Below are 18,051 nucleotides of genomic sequence, written 5' to 3' on the forward strand. Positions count from 1 at the left end.
TATTCAAATGAAAAATATACAAGTAAAAGTTGGGAAGAAAAATAAAGAACCATAAAAGGATTATATAGTTCACACGATTAGGTTAATCGTGCTACGTTCATGAACAAACAAGAGAGATTTATTCTTCACCTTCACAATTCCCTTGTACACTCTTTACCTATCACAGAAAAAATCACACTCAACAACTCATAACCTATTAGTAAATAAGATTACCGTTAAATTGTGATTGAAAAAGCATAATAGACAAATCTGAAGACGAAAAATATAATACTAAATGATAAATGCTAGTGTATAAAATGAAAATTGTTTCAAAAGATATATACTGACATATAAATAATCACTATAATTGTATTAATATTTTGTTAATAAAATTTGTAAATTTATACAATTATTTTATGACTTTTTTTAATCATATATATATATATATATATATATATATATATATATATATATATATATATATATATATATATATATATATATATCAAATTCTATTTTAATTTGTTTTTTACATATTCGTTTTAAATGCATGAAATTAAAAACATATAAAAAATCGTTTTCATATATCCATATTTATTTTAAAAAGCCATAAGTGCACTACTATATATAATTAAACATAATATTACAATAATTTATGGGCTAGTCTACGTAACATAGAGATAATCTATTTTGACTATTGTGGTATAAAATTTTATTAAGTATTTAAACACCATTCGCAAATCTGTGACACTAATTGTTTACTATATTCATAAATCGTTTCCTAAAACACAACGTTGCATTATATCTTGCTAATTAAGTACAAAACCTAGTAGTTACACAAATATAACATTATGTGTCAAAATGACATGGCCTTACATGTTATGTTATTGATATAGACGAACCCATGCACATTCCATCTTCACAGAAAACGATAGGGTGTGGGACCTCGTGGCTCTGTCAGTCTGATGGTTATATTCTAACTGAGATTATCTTATGATAATTTGAAGTCCAACAAAGAGTTCTAGGGCAGGAGGTAACATGGTTGCTTTTTCGAATGAGGCCAAATGTGTCTTCATTTCAGTTTGCAGGTTTTCATATATATTATAGTGACATACATTTGTCTTTATACATACAAACAATTAATGTCATAAGATTTGGATACTTGCCAACAGATTCATAATACAAGTTGGAACTAAAATCCATAAAAAAAATAACAAATAAAAAATAAAAATAAAAATAAAAATAAACGCCAAGAAATTCAAGTTGTCATTATTTCTTAAGTATAAAAAATTTAACTTGATACCTAACTTTTTTTAACAGCAAAATTTGATTAAAAACCAGCAAGAAGCTAAATTACAAGCTACAGTAGATATCAACCCTTAAGGCTCAAGACAAAGATCTCCCCCACAAAGTGTTAAACAATCACAGAGGATAACAACTAAACCAAGCTGGCAAAAGGATTGTGTGATGGGTTGAGATAATGTTTATTTTTAAATAGTAGCTGATGAGTATTTAGTTTGTTTTGATAAGTATTGAACTATGTTTTCTCTCTATGTTTGAACTCGTACTTAAGCCTTATGGCATAATGGAATCAAATAGCTTTTAGAACACAACTTCTCAATTTCGCTGGTTATTGGTTAAGGAGCTTGCACTTGCTTGAAGTAGTGCTTATCGATTCGTATAAGGCGTATTAATTGGTGCTTTCATTGCATTTTTACCATGGATGAACAGGCGGTTCATCTCCTCTTGACGGAACAAGTTGATTCATTCACCAGCCAAATCGCATCCCTCATGCAAGGACTTCATGCCACGAAAACCCTGGCCATGGCAAAGTCATGTTTGGACGTAGGTGGCAGCGACGATCAAGGAGGTAACATTCCTAGATCAATGCGCCAGGACGTATCCAAGTTCAATTACTCGGAACCGAAATGGTGGATCTTTGCCTTCAATGAATATTTCAAGCTTCATACGACAATAGGGGAACAACAATTGCGGATCATCAATTTTAATTTGGAAGGCGACGTTGTGGAATGGTACTGGTGGATGACATACAATAAACTGATCACAACACAGGACAATTTCTTAGATAATGTTCGCAATCAATTTGGTCCCTCGAGATACGAGGATGCCCAAGGTGCACTCTCGAAGCTCCTGCAAACTAGATCCTTGGATCAATACCAAAGTGAGTTTGAAAAACTCATGAACCATGTGACTGATATATTGGAACCTTTATTGATTTTATTCAATATTTTGGTTCATAAACCCGCACTACTGCGGGAATTGTTGGTAGAGAAACTGTAACGCCCCGTCTTAAAAGTAATTATTTATGGATCCCCGAGATCAAGAGTAAGGGTGTTTCGGTCTTTTATGGGCAATGAGTTTTATTTGAGAAGGCTTCGGGTCGGGGTATGTTGCTAGAGTAGGGCTTCTTGCCACCTTTTCGTGGATATAAAGTTCGTCGGAAACGGACTTAGATTAAAGGAGTTATGACACTTTGAAGATATTGAAATTTATGGCACTTAATGGAAAAAGTTGACAAGAAAAGGGGCATGCATGCTTTTGGACACGCGTGGCTACGCCCAGCATAGCGGGTCTCTGGATCGCGGAGGTGTGAGGCGTACGCCCAGCGTACGTAAAAGTTCATAAAACCCTAATTTGGGTTGAGCCACTATAAATAGAACATAATGGCTTCAACCCTAGCCCCCATACCAGCCTCCCTAATCTCAGAAGAAATCCTAGAACGTTCCAACCTCCATTTTTAGAGATCTTGGCCTTGAAAAGCTCATCTTGGTGGTTTTTAGCTTGGAAGAGAAAGGAAGAAGATTAGGAAGGAGGAACCTTGGAAGCTAGAGCTTATAGATCCGGGACAAGTGTTTCATTTCGGACCTCTTCAAGGTAAAAAGCTTTGATCTTGATGAATAATCTCTTAGATCTCTCTTGGTACAATTTTATGGACTTTTTGGTCCCAAGAATGAATCTTTATGACTCCAGCATGTTTCTAAGTCCAGGGTTGCCACCCTTAGTATCATATGAGTCCCTTATGCAGTAAAGTTTCAACCTTTAGGGCTCATTTGTGATCATGCAAGAGATCTAGCCACCTTTATGGAAGTATGATGTTATATTTCAAGTTTGGGTTCATTTGGTGGGTTGCAAGCCACCAAGTAGCCAACTTTATAGCTTAATACATCTTAATGGACTTAGATCTGTGATTATACCACCTGGTTTGGAGTGTTAAGCACTTAATGAGGAAATGACTTAGCAGAGCACTACGTTGAGCGTACGTGCAGTTATGCTCAGCGTACCATCATCGAGCCTATACGCTAAGCATACATTGATGTACGCCCCGCATAACCATGTCTGTTGGATCATGAGTTTTGGGTCGTGGTTTGGGGCATGTTTGGGTATTTAGGCCTTAGTGGGCCCACATAAATCATATTAGGGTGAGGCCCATTAAGGGATTGGGCCTAATGTAGCAATTGGGCCATTAGTGGGTCACTAGTGGGCTTGAGAAGCTTTTCTAGTGTTGGGCTTTTCATGTTGTTATTTTGGACCTTAGTCATGGACCAGATTAGGTTAAGGGTAAAATGGTCAATTTACCCTTAGAAGGATATTGTTTTGGGGCTAAGTGTTTTTGTGGCTTTGATAGTTTGAGACGCTAGAGGAGCAGCGGTGCGGGGATTGTCAGATATTAGTCAGAAGGGTACCAGAAGTGTTTCAGCAGTTCAAGGTGAGTTTTCCTCACTCTACTCAAGGGTCTAAGGCACCAAGGCCGGCCCTTTGAATTGTTGTTTAGAGCTTATTATGTTGTGTGATGATATGCTTGCTAGTATCCTAGTATATAAGATAATGATATGAGGATATGACTTGTCATCTTAGTATCCTAGAGGAATGGATAGTTAAGAGATGGCTAGTTATGTTGGATCAGCACCCTGGTAGTTGGGTAGCAGTTATGAGTATAGACCGGTAGTTGGTCTTGCCTTATGTATGATGGTAGGAAGTTACCCGCAGGTTATGTATGTTTAGCAGTAGCGGAGGGTATTCCATCCTGGTAGGATGATAGGGCCCTAGTATGTTGGTTCTGTAGTGTATTATGTGGTTGCATGTTATGTGTGAATGTTTGCTAGTATAGATTGGCATTCCAACCCGATGGTTGTGGGCCAGGAGTATTCCATCCAGATAGGATGATTGGACTCATAGCACGTCGGCATTCCAACCCGATGGTTGAGGGGCCTAGGGTATTCCATCCCGAGGGATGATTGGACCCATAGTAGTAGTAGTAGTTACTGTATGTATAGGAGGTGGGGCATTCCAACCCGATGGTTGTGGGCCAGGAGTATTCCATCCCGGTAGGATGATTGGACTCATAGTATGCTGGCATTCCAACCCGATGGTTGAGGGGCCTTGGGTATTCCATCCTGAGGGATAATTGGACCCATAGTAGTTATTGTTGTACGTATAGGTGTATGGGCATACCAACCCGATGGTTGTGGGCCGAGAGTATCCCATCCCGGTAGGATGATTGGACTCGTAGTGTGTAGGCATTCCAACCCGATGGTTGAGGGCCAGGGGTATTCCAACCGAAAGGTTGATTGGACCCGTAGTATGTTGTTCTTTGCTGTATGCGTATGTTTATGTGTGTATGGGTACTTTGGGGGAACTCACTAAGCTTCCGGGCTTACAATTGTGGTTCATTGTTTCAGGTGCTTCAGGAGATCGTGGCAAGGCGAAGGCGTGATCGTACCGCTCGTCATGTTTTATGATTTATGTGATATGGTTCTGGGGGATACTCTGATGTTTAAACTATTTTGAAAACAAGATGTATGAACGTAATGGTTTTTGAATGAAATAAAATGTTTTAATTTGGTTGAAATTTTTGGTTGTTACAAGTTGGTATCAGATCCTTGGTTTGAGTGAATTGGAGGAACATTCGTGTGAATCCAGTCTCAAATCAAGGAGAGGTTTTCAAAAATAGTTTTCAAAAGGTTTTCAAAATAAGTAGAGGAGGAAGAAGAGGGTACGATCTGCCGTAGCCAGTAAGTTACCCCAAAATACCATACAAGTTATTTGTTTTTTAGATATGTTAGAACAGCATGCTAGTACTAGGCTAGGGATCTTCAGGAATTGCATGATAGAATTGTCTGATTTGTGATGCCTACTAGCCTAGGGTTTTCTTGTTATGAGATATTCAGTATTCCTCTTGGGGTGAGGATTAGTGCTTGCTATGTATTTTTGTGCTTAGGGCGTTGTGGTGATACTTGAGACAAATATGGGTAGGTGTGGAAGGTAGTATGGGCCCGTACTACTGAAAGCACAGGACCCATACGCGTGTCAAGGAAGTCATAACCCCTAGGTTGTTGGTTAGAGGTTAGTTATTGGTTGTTATACGAGGTATCTGAGGTTCTTATGGTTCATTTCAGTATGGCGGATGCGAGACGTTTCGAGTCAGGACCCGGTTCGGGATCGGGATAAGGAGAGGGTGGTCAGGATGGATCAGCACCACCTGAGGTTATTGGTCAGATGAGTACGGATGAATTGGATGCTAGGATTCGTGACATCCTACATGATGAGGTTGCTGCTATGTTTTGGGCTGAGTTGCCGGAACTGTTTGGGTCGATCAAGACCGCCATGGTTGAGTATTTTGATGAGTGATATGCGGCTCTTGCAGAGACAGCGGCCGCGGCAGCCACAGCGGCAAGGGGAGGAGCCAATCGGGGCTTTCAGTATCGGGATTTCGACAATACGAAGCCCCCTACTTTTGATGGAGTTCAGGATCCGATCGTTGCTATGAGATGGTTGTCAGACGTGGAGGGTTGCTTCTTCACGTGTTCATGCCCTGCGGATCAGAGGGTGAGGTGTGCTCTGAACCTTTTGAAGCTCGGGGCGAAGGATTGGTGGAGGTTGACCACGGGATCTTATTCTGATGCGCAGCGGGCTGTGGTTTCGTGGGATCAGTTTTGGGAAATGTTCAGTACTCGTTATGTTCTGCAGGTTGAGAGAGAAAGGTTGGCTCAGGAGTTCCTGGAACTAAAGCAGGGTTCAGAGTCGGTGACGGAGATCACCAGGATGTTTACTGAGAGGGCGATGTTTTTCCCGGAGTTTGATTCGGAGCAGGCTCAGATGTCTCGATATCTGAGTATGCTCAAGAGGGATATCAGGCAGTTTGTATCCACGCAGAGGTGTAGTACCTTGTTGGAGTTGCAGGAGGCCGCTAGGCGGCGCAAGTTAAAGATTGAGCTTTAATTGAGAGAGTAGAGGCAGGCCCCGGTGCAGTCGCAACTGTTGGATAAGGTGTCTAAGTCCATAACTATTTCTGGTAAATACTTGACCCGACCCAGCATGGTCCATTTGTGTTGCATGGCACCATGTAATTGAATAAACTAAATGAGAGAAATAACACATATGGTTTATTAATATATTATAAGTTCTAATATATTAATAATATTATTTAATTAGTTTTGATCAAGAATTAATTTAGAATTAATTAAGTAATCAAAAGATAACTAATTAGATATATGGGTAGATTATGTAAATCTTCCATATCTTATATAGTGGGCTAAGAGGCTCCATGGATTGTCAAGTTGGGTTCCACCCATAGGATGCTCCATGGATGTTCCATGGAGTTAACCCATGGATCAAGAAATGAAGACTCATGGAACATTAGGGTTTACCTAATGTAACACACTATATAAGCAATGTAACTCTCCCCAAAATCGGCAACACAAAGAAATAAGAGGGCTTGGCTGATTTTGCATGTGTTAGAGTATTCTCTCAAGTTTATTCTTTGCATTTGGTGTTGTGTGAAGCATTTGAGGCATCATACTTGAGGTGCTAGGCTCACAAGGTTTCAAGGAACACTTACAACAACAAGGTATGTAGTTCTATCTATTATTCAAGTTAAAATTGTTCCCCATGTATGCTAGATAGGATCATAGCCTTGGAAATCAACTTTGCATGATAATTAGACAAACACAGATCCAAGGTTATTAGGGTTGCATGTACACTTAGGAAGTGTTAGAATGCTCAAAACCTAACAGTGGTATCAGAGCCTAGGCTTGTTTGTTTGTTATTTGTGCTAAATAGTTGAAAAAAGTCGATTTTGTGCAATCTGCCTGATGAACTTGCCGAGTCCATGGGGGGACTCGCCGAGGTCATGTGAATCTTCAACCTACTCGCCGAGTAGGTTCATGCAATCAGCGAGTAGGAGCCTCAGAATGCAGATTTTCGACTTTAGTTGCTTGAAATGGACTAGAAACATTACCCTAAACTGTTTTGGTACTTGAAAACTTGGTTTAGATGGTGTAATGTCTTTGCTAATCCATTTACAACAATAAGTTATCAAAATTACAAAGTTTTAAGTGTAAGTTTTGATTCACGATAGTGTTCATATTCATGTTCTTAATCTTATGATGTTTAGATGATCATAGGAATTGTTTGTAACCTATGTGGTAGATTAATTCTTGATCATTATGTGTTTTAATGGAGTCCATAACTTGTCCTCAAGTTATGGAAAACCAAAAGTCACTTTGCTTTAAAACCATTAAAAGAACACATGGGTTATAAAAATGAAGAGTCTTCTTTTTAATACCCTAATAAACTCATAAGTTACAAGAAATGAAATGTTTTGAAAGTTTACAAAACTTGCCATCAAGTTTTGGAACAAGTAAAGTCTTGAATAAAACTTTAGTTCCAACCCTTAGAATTTTAAAAGTTAAAATTCAACCCTTATACTTATAATATTATAAGTTAATAATATATATATATATATATATATATATATATATATATATATATATGTATGTATAAGATCAAAGTCGTCTTACCGCTAGTACGCCTCATTCACGAAGTTGGTCTATAAGGTGGGTATAAGGTTGTTGCCTATAAAATGGCAACTTAATGGGTGTCCACTCTCACCCACCGCTTGCTTGACTGGTGGAGGGTCGTTAGCCGAACGGGTAAGACAAGGACTTATAAATTCTCATTAAAAGTATGATGAATATTATAAAGTAAATAAATGTTTTATTAAATTCCCAATCTTAGTTACTTTAGGAAAAATGTGAATAAGGTGCTAATCCATGAAATTACACTTTACACTTTGTCTAAGTCGTTAGTGGAGCATGTGTGGTTAACCGGCACACTAACTTGGACTTAACAAGGTAGGTAAAGGGTGACTTAATATTTATCATAGTATCGATGGAGCGTGTGTGGTTAACCGGCACATCGATTGAGGGGTAATACATTAAGGGTACCAAGTAATTTGCATGGTTACTTCACACCTCGTTTTGTGATCCTCGACATCCCAGTCACAAAACTTGGAGGGCAGACTCGAGATTGAAACATGCCTTTGAAAAGTTCATTGAATCTCAAAAGAATCTAGGAGTTTCTAAGAACCAAATTAAATATTTTTAATATTTCGACTTTGGTGGAAATTGGTGAATCGTCATTCACCTACCTTTCAAATATGTTATTACTTAGATTATGGCATACCTCTTCTAAGTATAATATATTGTGATTGGATCCCAGCCTTAATACTACATTTGGGTGTCTTATTAAGGACTATCTCTATTTCTAAACTAAACTTTTCTTCTTTTCAGATGTCTGCAAACACTGCTGGTTCTGGCTCTAATCCTAATGGCTCCTTTTCTCTTATGAACATGTGTGGGAAAGTCACTTTTGATGGATCCAACTTTAATGAATGGATCAGAAACATTTGAATGATTACCCGCTACGAGGACAAAGAATATGTCCTCGATAAGGAGCTTAAGGAGATTGATGAGACAGTTGCTACTCCTCAAGAGATCGCTGACATTAGGGCACAATGAAAGGTATGCCACCAAGGTGGCATGCATCATGATGGCCACTATGACAGCCAACCTCCAAAAGTCCTACAAGGACTACTACCCTTTTGAAATGCACCAAGATTTGATGGAAAGATACCATCAAAGTGCACGACAAGAGAGGTATGAAATCATCTTCTCCATGATAACAACCCGAATGAAGGATGGAGAACCCATCACGGGCCACATGCAGAAAATGCAAAGATTTGTGGACCGCTTGTTGAAGCTTAATGTGAACTTCTCTGAGGAGCTAGCAATAGATATTATTTTGCACTCCTTACCTTCATGTTATGATCAATTCCGCATGACATACAACATGAACAAGGAAGAGGTCACTCTCAGCAAACTTCAAGGACTCTTAAAGACCGTGGAAAGTGGTCTTAAGGGTAAGGCGGTTGTTACAACTCCTACTCCTACCAACTCCGCCCCTGTCTTGGCAATCGGGAAAGGACGAGGGAAGAAGAGAAAGAGTTCTTCGAAGGGTACCAAGGTTAGGACCCTTGATGGCTCTTCTTCAAGTGGAACCAAGAAAGGTTTCATCACTCCTTCTTCTGACCCAAAAAGAGGCTGAATGCTTCTATTGCCATGAAAAGGCACATTGGAAGCGGAACTGCCCAAAGTCCCAGCAAGATGTGAAGGATGGGAAAGTTAAACCCAACCATGCAGGTATTTACACTATCTTATCTAATAACTCACCCCATTCTAACTCATGGGTCCTTGATACCAGTTGTGGTATTCATATATGTTCTGATTTGCAGGGACTAAGAAGAAGTGAGAATGTGGAGCAAGGAAGAATAAACTTGATCATGGGAAACAGGAAAGCTTCACCTATCACCAAGATTGGAGTTTATACTTTATCGCTAAGTAGTGGGTTTAGTTTAGATTTGAATAAATGTTGTTATTCGCCAGAAATGGCAAGAAATATTATTTCCTTTCATGCATTGTATAAACAAGGTTTCACCTTTTCATTTGATAATGAAGTTGGTTTGATTAATGTTTTCATTAATAATGTTCTTTATTTTAAAGCAGTACCTTGTGATGGTGTGTATGAAATTGTATCTGTGGTTGATAACTTAGGAAATAATGTATTGTGTGTTGATTTTGTTAATAATAATAACTTGGATAAAGCATCACTATGGCATTGTCGTCTTGGACATATAAGCAAGAAACGCATAGGCCAACTCCAAAAGGATGGAGTCTTGGAGTCATTTGACCTAAAGTCTGGTGATAGTTGCGAATCATGCTTACTTGGAAAAATGACAAAGTCACCCTTCACAGGTTCTTGTGAGAGGGGTGAAGGTTTGTTGGATCTTGTGCACACGGATGTGTGTGGACCATTCAAACATGCCACAAGGGATGCTAATCGTTATTATTTGACTTTTATTGATGATTATAGTATATATGGATATGTCTACTTAATCAAGCATATGCCTTAGAGACTGCCGCCCATATTCTTAATCTAGTCCCTACAAATAAAGTTGCCAAAACTCCTCACGAGATGTGGACTGGTAAAGTACCTAAACTAGACTACATCGAGATTTGGGGTTGCGAGGCTTTTGTGAGGCGCGAGTCTCATGATAAGCTAGAACCCCGAAACGAGAGGTGTATTTTCATCGGCTACCCACAAAAATCCTTTGGTTACCTCTTCTACAGACCTAGTGATAATGTGGTCTTTGTAGCAAGAAGAGGAGTCTTTCGAGAGAGAGAGAGAGAGAGTTTATAAGCCAAGGAGACAGTGGGAGGCAAATTGAGCTTGAAGAACTTCAAGAGTCAAGTGGTGAAGGAACTTCAAACCCTAGCCCTCAACTTGAGGAGGAAACTCCTGTTGAGCCAATTGACGAGTCTGTACCTCTAAGGCATTCCATGAGAGTTAGGAATGCACCTGAGCATTACTATGGTTTTCATATTACTGCGGAAGGTGAGACACTTATTAGTGATGAGACACTAGTAGGTCTGGATGAACCTAACAGCTACACGGAAGCCATGGCAGGCCCTGAGTCTGCTAAATGGAAAGAGGCTATGGATAGCGAGATACAATCCATGTATGACAATCAAGTTTGGAACTTGGTTGAGAATGTACCAGGTCGTAAGACTGTAGGGTGTAAATGGATCTTCAAGAAGAAGACCGACACGGATGGTAATGTACACACTTATAAGGCTCGACTAGTTGCAAAGGGCTTCGCTCAAACTCCTGGAGTGGATTATGATGAGACTTTTTCTCCAGTAGCCAAGATTAAGTTTATTAGGGTTATGTTAGCCATAGCTGCATTTCATGACTATGAAATATGGCAAATAGATGTCAAAACCGCTTTCCTTAATGGAAAGTTGGCTGAAGATGTTTACATGAGTTAGCCAAAAGGTTTTGTCACCAACGAGTACCCTAATAGAGTGTGTAAGCTTGAGAAATCCATTTATGGATTAAAGCAAGCACCTCGCAGATGGAACCTTTGCTTTAATAAGAAAGTCAAGGAATTTGGCTTTTCTAGAAGTGAAGATGAATCTTGTGTGTATGTCAAGGCTAGTGGGAGTATTGTTAGCTTTTTGGTATTGTATGTGGATGAGATACTACTCATAGGAAATGACATCCCAACTCTGCAGGAATTAAGTCCTGGCTTGGGAAGTGTTTCTCTATGAAGGACCTAGGAGAAGCTGCCTATATTCTAGGGATAAGGATTTTGAGGAACCGGAGTAAAAGACTAATTGGACTTAGTCAAAGTACCTACTTGGACAAGGTGTTGAAGAGATTCAACATGCAAAACTCCAAGAAAGGAGAGTTACCCATCCAGAGTAACGCCAGATTGAGTAAGACACAAAGCCCAAGTACCGAGGCTGAGATAGCAGAAATGAGTCAAGTACCTTATGGTTCAGCAGTAGGCTCGATCATGTATGCTATGACGTGTACTCGACCTGATGTAGCCTTTGCCTTGAGCATGGTTAGCAGGTATCAGGGGAATCCTGGCAAGGCACACTGGACTGCGGTAAAGAATATCCTCAAGAACCTATGGAGGACTAAGGACTGGGTCCTTACCCTCGGCGGGAGTGATGACTTGAGAGTTGTATGGTATAGTGATGCTAGTTTCTAGACTGATAGGGATAATTTCCGCTCTCATTCGGGCTGGGTCTTTACCTTAAATGGAGGAGCAATCACTTGGAAGAGTTCCAAGCAGGAGACAGTGGCTGATTCCACTTGTGAATCAGAGTATATAGCAGCGAACGAGGCAGCAAAGGAGGCAGTATGGCTAAAGAACTTCATTGGAGACCTTGGAGTTGTACCAGCTATAAAGGAGCCCATGGAAATTTTTTGTGATAGTGAAAGTGTTGTTGCCTTAGCCAAGGAACCAAGGGATCACGGGAGATCCAGACACATCGACAGAAAATATCATTTTATCAGACATCGCATAGAAGAAGGAATCCTCGTGGCAAAGAGGGTATCATCGGATGAGAACCCAGCAGATCCCCTCACGAAGGGACTGAGTAGGGTTAAGCATCTCCAACATGCTCGGAGCATAGGGCTGAAGGATGATATAAGTTTTAGTAGTTAGATAAATTATGAAATTTGTAAAGTGTAATCGACATTTGATGATGAATAGAAGTTGTGTTTATTTATGAGTAAAGTGTTACTATCTTTTGTCAATCGTTTACTATAATTTCTTTTGCATGTTTTGACTTCCAGAATAGTATGTTGTGGTTTCACATATTATTCAAACTTTCCATAGTCAGTCATATGTTGGAAGTAGATATGAAGTAAGACTGTCATGAAGTTGGTTGTAGGTGTCAGGATATAAGACAACACTTCATGAGTGCTCATAAGTTCTGAGTATTGGAATCAACCCACGCTCACTGGAATCACTTCATGGAATTTTATCTCGAGTGATCGTGAGACAGTAATATCATAAAAATCTTCAAACCTAGAGATATGATTTGTTGCCTATGAATTGATTATGCATTGATTGTACGAAAACGCATTGGTAACTCGATGTTATAAAACGTGCTTTTGTGTATAATTCAACTAGTAGTAGAACAAACATATGAGTTGAAGTTTATTCGTTCCTTCTTGGATTAGAAGCTGATATATGGGCCCCTCGATGATTGTATTTTGACCTATGTACCGGGCCCGGTCAGAACTAAGTTGATGTGTTCAATTAAGTTCTTTGTCAAACAAATCGGAAATCGGGAAACAAACTGCTGGACAATACGTAAGTCTTTGTTCCATGTAATTGTCTGGCTGATATCTAGAATAGAGGATTATATGATCACTTATCTTAAATGGCGTATCAACATCTTGTCAGTTCCGAGAGACCTTGAAAGAGCTACGATTGCCGATCGGTTTCTGAAGTATTGTAGTTATAGTTATTAGACTTATCCAAGTGGGAGATTGTTGGATAAGGTGTCTAAGTCCATAACTATTTCTGGTAAATACTTGACCCGACCCGGCATGGTCCATTTGGGTTGCATGGCACCATGCAATTGAATAAACTAAATGAGAGAAATAACACATATGGTTTATTAATATATTATAAGTTCTAATATATTAATAATATATTTAATTAGTTTTGATCAAGGATTAATTTAGAATTAATTAAGTGATCAAAAGATAACTAATTAGATATATGGATAGATTATGTAAATGTTCCATATCTTATATAGTGGGCTAAGAGGCTCCATGGATTGTCAAGTTGGGTTCCACCCATAGGATGCTCCATGGATGCTCCATGGAGTTAACCCATGGATCAAGAAATGAAGAGTCATGGAACATTAGGGTTTACCCATAGGATGCTCCATGGATGTCGTTGTGGCAATGTTGGATGATGCGTAGGCATGCTTTCAGTCTCCTTGGAAGAGGAGGGGAAATAGTGGCTCCAAATTAGAGGTTTGGACAGAGGAAGGAGAGATAACAGGGTAATAGATTCGGGAGCAGTCTGGACCGGTGATGAGGATTGTGTAAAGATATTACAGTTGGAGGTCAAGGACCTAGAGATCGTGATAGGGAGGTATGAGTGGGTTACACTAAGTTGTGGTGAACCGAAGGGTTCGAGGGCGACGCAAGGACAAGATCCTTGGTTCTGAATATGGTTATAGGTTTGAGTTATGTATGTGGAGGTATTCCAATCTGGGGTATTCCATCTTGAGGATGACCGAGCCCTATAATTGATTGGACCTGATGTGTTTGGTATTCCAACCCGAGGGTTGATTGGGCCAAACATGTGTGGGATGCGAGGGTATTCCATCGTAAGGATGAGCGGACCCTTCGTAGGCATACCTGGTATTCCAGCCCGAGGCTGAATGGGCAAGGTGTGAGTGTTGGTAAGAGTATTGCTGCATGCGCTTGGGTATAAGTTAAAAGGGAGCAAGTGTAGCTGATGGCAGAGTATGATTCGTGGTCCTTTTTTTAGGTCGGAAATTCAGGTTCCCATGATTGAGTAGTCCCTTTTTATAGCAATGGGAAGAGGCAGGTGATGGTTAGTTTGGGCAGCCTGTCTGGGAGATTAATCCAATCTAACTTTCCAAGTTTAGGGCTTTCCGGGGAGGTAGGTATTTGAGACAGCATGAGAAAGAGTAAGTACCTCTTCGAGATGGAGTTCAAGTGGGGTTAGCCTTCCTTGGTGATCGTCACTCTTTAGGGGCGTAAATGTGCCTTTCGGGATTTTGGGTAGCTAGATTTGGCAATTGGTGATTTCGAGGGCGAAATCATATTTAAGTGGGGGAGAATTATAACGCCCCGTCCTAAAAGTAATTATTTATGGATCCCCGAGATCAAGAGTAAGGGCGTTTCGGTCTTTTATGGGCAATGGGTTTTATTCGAGAAGGCTTCGGGTCGGGGTGTGTTGCTAGAAGCGTAGGGCTTCTCGCCACCTTTTCGTGGATATAAAGTTCGTCGAAAACGGACTTAGATTAAAGGAGTTATGACACTTTGAAGATATTGACATTTATGGCACTTAATGGAAAAAGTTGACGAGAAAAATGGCATGCATGCTTTTGAACACGCGTGGCTATGCCCAGCGTAAGCTGGGTTACACCCAGCATAGCGGGTCTCTGGATCGCAGAGGTGTGAGGCGGACGCCCAGCGTACGCAAAAGTTCATTAAATCCTAATTTGGGTTGAGCCACTATAAATAGAACATAATGGCTTCAACCCTAGCCCCCATATCAGCCTCCCTAATCTTAGAAGAAACCCTAGAACGTTCCAACCTCCATTTTCAGAGATCTTGGCCTTGAAAAGCTCATCTTGGTGGTTTTTAGCTTGGAAGAGAAAGGAAGAAAATTGGGAAAGAGGAACCTTGGAAGCTAGAGCTTATAGATCTAGGACAAGTGTTTCATTTCGGACCTCTTCAAGGTAAAAAGCTTTGATATTGATGAATAATCTCTTAGATCTCTCTTGTTACAATTTTATGGACTTTTTGGGCCCAAGAATGCATCTTTATGACTCCAGCACGTTTCTAAGTCCAGGGTTGCCACCCTTAGTATCATATGAGTCCCTTATGCAGTAAAGTTTCAACCTTTAGGGCTCATTTGTGATCATGCATGAGATCTAGCCACCTTTATGGAAGTATGATGTTATATTTCAAGTTTGGGTTCATTTGGTGGGTTGCAAGCCACCAAGTAGCCGACTTTATAGCTTAAGACATTTTAATGGACTTGGATCTATGATTATACCACCTGGTATGGAGTGTTAAGCACTTAATGAGGAAATGACTTAGCAGAGCACTACGTTGAGTGTACGTGTAGGTACACCCAACGTACCATCATCGAGCCTGTAGGCTAAGCGTACATTGATGTACGCCCCGCGTAACCCTGTTTGTTGGATCATGAGTTTTGGGCCATGGTTTGGGGCATGTTTGGCTATTTGGGCCTTAGTGGGCCGACAGAAATCATTTTATATGGGCCAAGGAATATAATTTGGGCTTACGGTGAGGCCCATTAAGGGATTGGACCCAATGTAGCAATTGGGCCATTAGTGGGTCACTAGTGGGCTTGAGAAGCTTTTCTAGTGTTGGGCTTTTCATGTTGTGATTTTGGACCTTAGTCATGGACCAGATTGGGTTAAGGGTAAAATGGTCAATTTACCCTTAGAAGGATATTGTTTTGGGGCTAAGTTTTTTTTTGGCGTTGATAGTTCGAGGCGTTAGAGGAGCAGTGGTGCGGGGATTGTCAGATAGCAGTCAGAAGGGTACCAGCAGTGTTTCAGTAGTTCAAGGTGAGTTTTCCTCACTATACTCAAGGGTCTAAGGCACCAAGGCCGACCCTTTGAATTGTTAGAGCTTATTATGTTGTGTGATGATATGCTTGCTAGTATCCTAGTTTATAGGATAATGATATGAGGATATGCCTTGTCAGCTTAGTATCCTAGAGGAATGGATAGTTAAGAGATGGCTAGTTCTGTTGGATCAGCACCCTAGTAGTTGGGTAGCAATTATGAGTATAGACCGGTAGTTGGTCTTGCCTTATGTATGCTGGTAGGAGGTTTCCTACGGGTTATGTATGTTGAGAAGTAGCGGAGGGTACTCCATCCCAGTAGGATGATAGGGCCCTAGTATGTTGGTTTTGTAGAGTATTATGTGGTTGCATGTTATGTGTGCATGTTTGCTAGTAAAGATTGGCATTCCAACCCGATGGTTGTGGGCCAGGAGTATTCCATCTAGATAGGATGATTGGACTCATATCACGTCGGCATTCCAACCCGATGGTTGAGGGGCCTGGGGTATTCCATCCTGAGGGATGATTGGACCCATAGTAGTAGTAGTAGTAGTAGTTACCGTATGTATAGGAGGTGGGGCATTCCAGCCTGATGGTTGTGGGCTAGGAGTATTCCATCCCGGTAGGATGATTGGACTCATAGTATGTTGGCATTCAAACCCGATGGTTGAGGGGCCTTGGGTATTCCATCCTGAGGGATGATTGGACCCATAGTAGTTATTGTTGTACGTATAGGTGTATGGGCATACCAACCCGATGGTTGTGGGCCGAGAGTATCCCATCCCGGTAGGATGATTGGACTCGTAGTGTGTAGGCATTCCAACTCGATGGTTGAGGGCCAGGGGTATTCCAACCGGAAGGTTGATTGGACCTGTAGTATGTTGTTCTTTGCTGTATGCGTATGTTTATGTGTGTATGGGTACTTTGGGGGAAATCACTAAGCTTTCGGGCTTACAATTGTGGTTCATTATTTCAGGTGCTTCAGGAGATCATGGCAAGGCGAAGGCGTGATCGTACCGCTCGTCATGTTTTATGATTTATGTGATATGGTTCTGGGGGATACTCTGATGTTTAAACTATTTTGAAAAAAAGATGTATGAACGTAATGGTTTTTGAATGAAATAAAATGTTTTAATTTGGTTGAAATTTTTGGTTGTTACACAAACCCCCAACACCGGGTGAGGCATTTGCCCTAGCACATATTACCGATGCCCCATTCCAGGACTAGGTTGCTATGAACATGATAGCCAACCCAATTAGTCAAAAATCTAAACGAATCACCCAAGGCTCAACCGCCCAATGCTTTGGAGTAGCTTGTCCAGATGTTGGCAAGACAACTCTCCTACCGACCCCCATTGTCACTAAACCAAGCATGGCGCAAACTAAACTCCTGCCAATCAAGTAGATCTCTCATGCCGAGTGACAAGAATGATTATGAATAGTCTTCTGTTTTAACTATGACAACAAATAGGTTAAAGGCCATAAATGTCCAGGGAAGTTTATAATGCTAATGATAGATGCAGAAGACGAAGGTGACCCAGTACCAGAAGTGATGCAAGTGGAGGAGGATGCCATGGAAATTGGTGATATTTTGTTTATCAGGTCTCTCACTGGCCAAGCCAGCCTCCGCTTGTTGCAAATGTGGTGTATAGATTGGTACTGGTGAGGTACACGTGCTCATTGACAACGGAAGCACCCGTGACTTGGTGTAACCCGATACGGTGTAAAAGTTGAAGCTCCCACTCCGACATACCAAACCGTTTAAAGTCTAAATAGGCAGCGGGGAATTGTTATTATGTGAAAACATTTGTGAACAAGTGTCACTACACATGCAAGGCTTGTTGGTGGCCGTCGAGGTCTACACACATCCTATGAAGGGAGTCGATATGATACTCAAAATATAATGGCTACAGAAGTTGGGTAAATTCACACACGACTATATTAACCAACTGATGGAATTCAATGTATTGGGCAAGAAACATCTTCTCAAAAGAGATGAATCCCTACATATGAAACATATTAGTCTTTATAGTATGCACGCCCTA

The sequence above is a fragment of the Lactuca serriola genome, chromosome 5 (genome assembly GCF_051521515.1).
Source record: "Lactuca serriola cultivar US96UC23 chromosome 5, Lser_US96UC23_V15, whole genome shotgun sequence".
Lineage (NCBI taxonomy): Eukaryota > Viridiplantae > Streptophyta > Magnoliopsida > Asterales > Asteraceae > Lactuca > Lactuca serriola.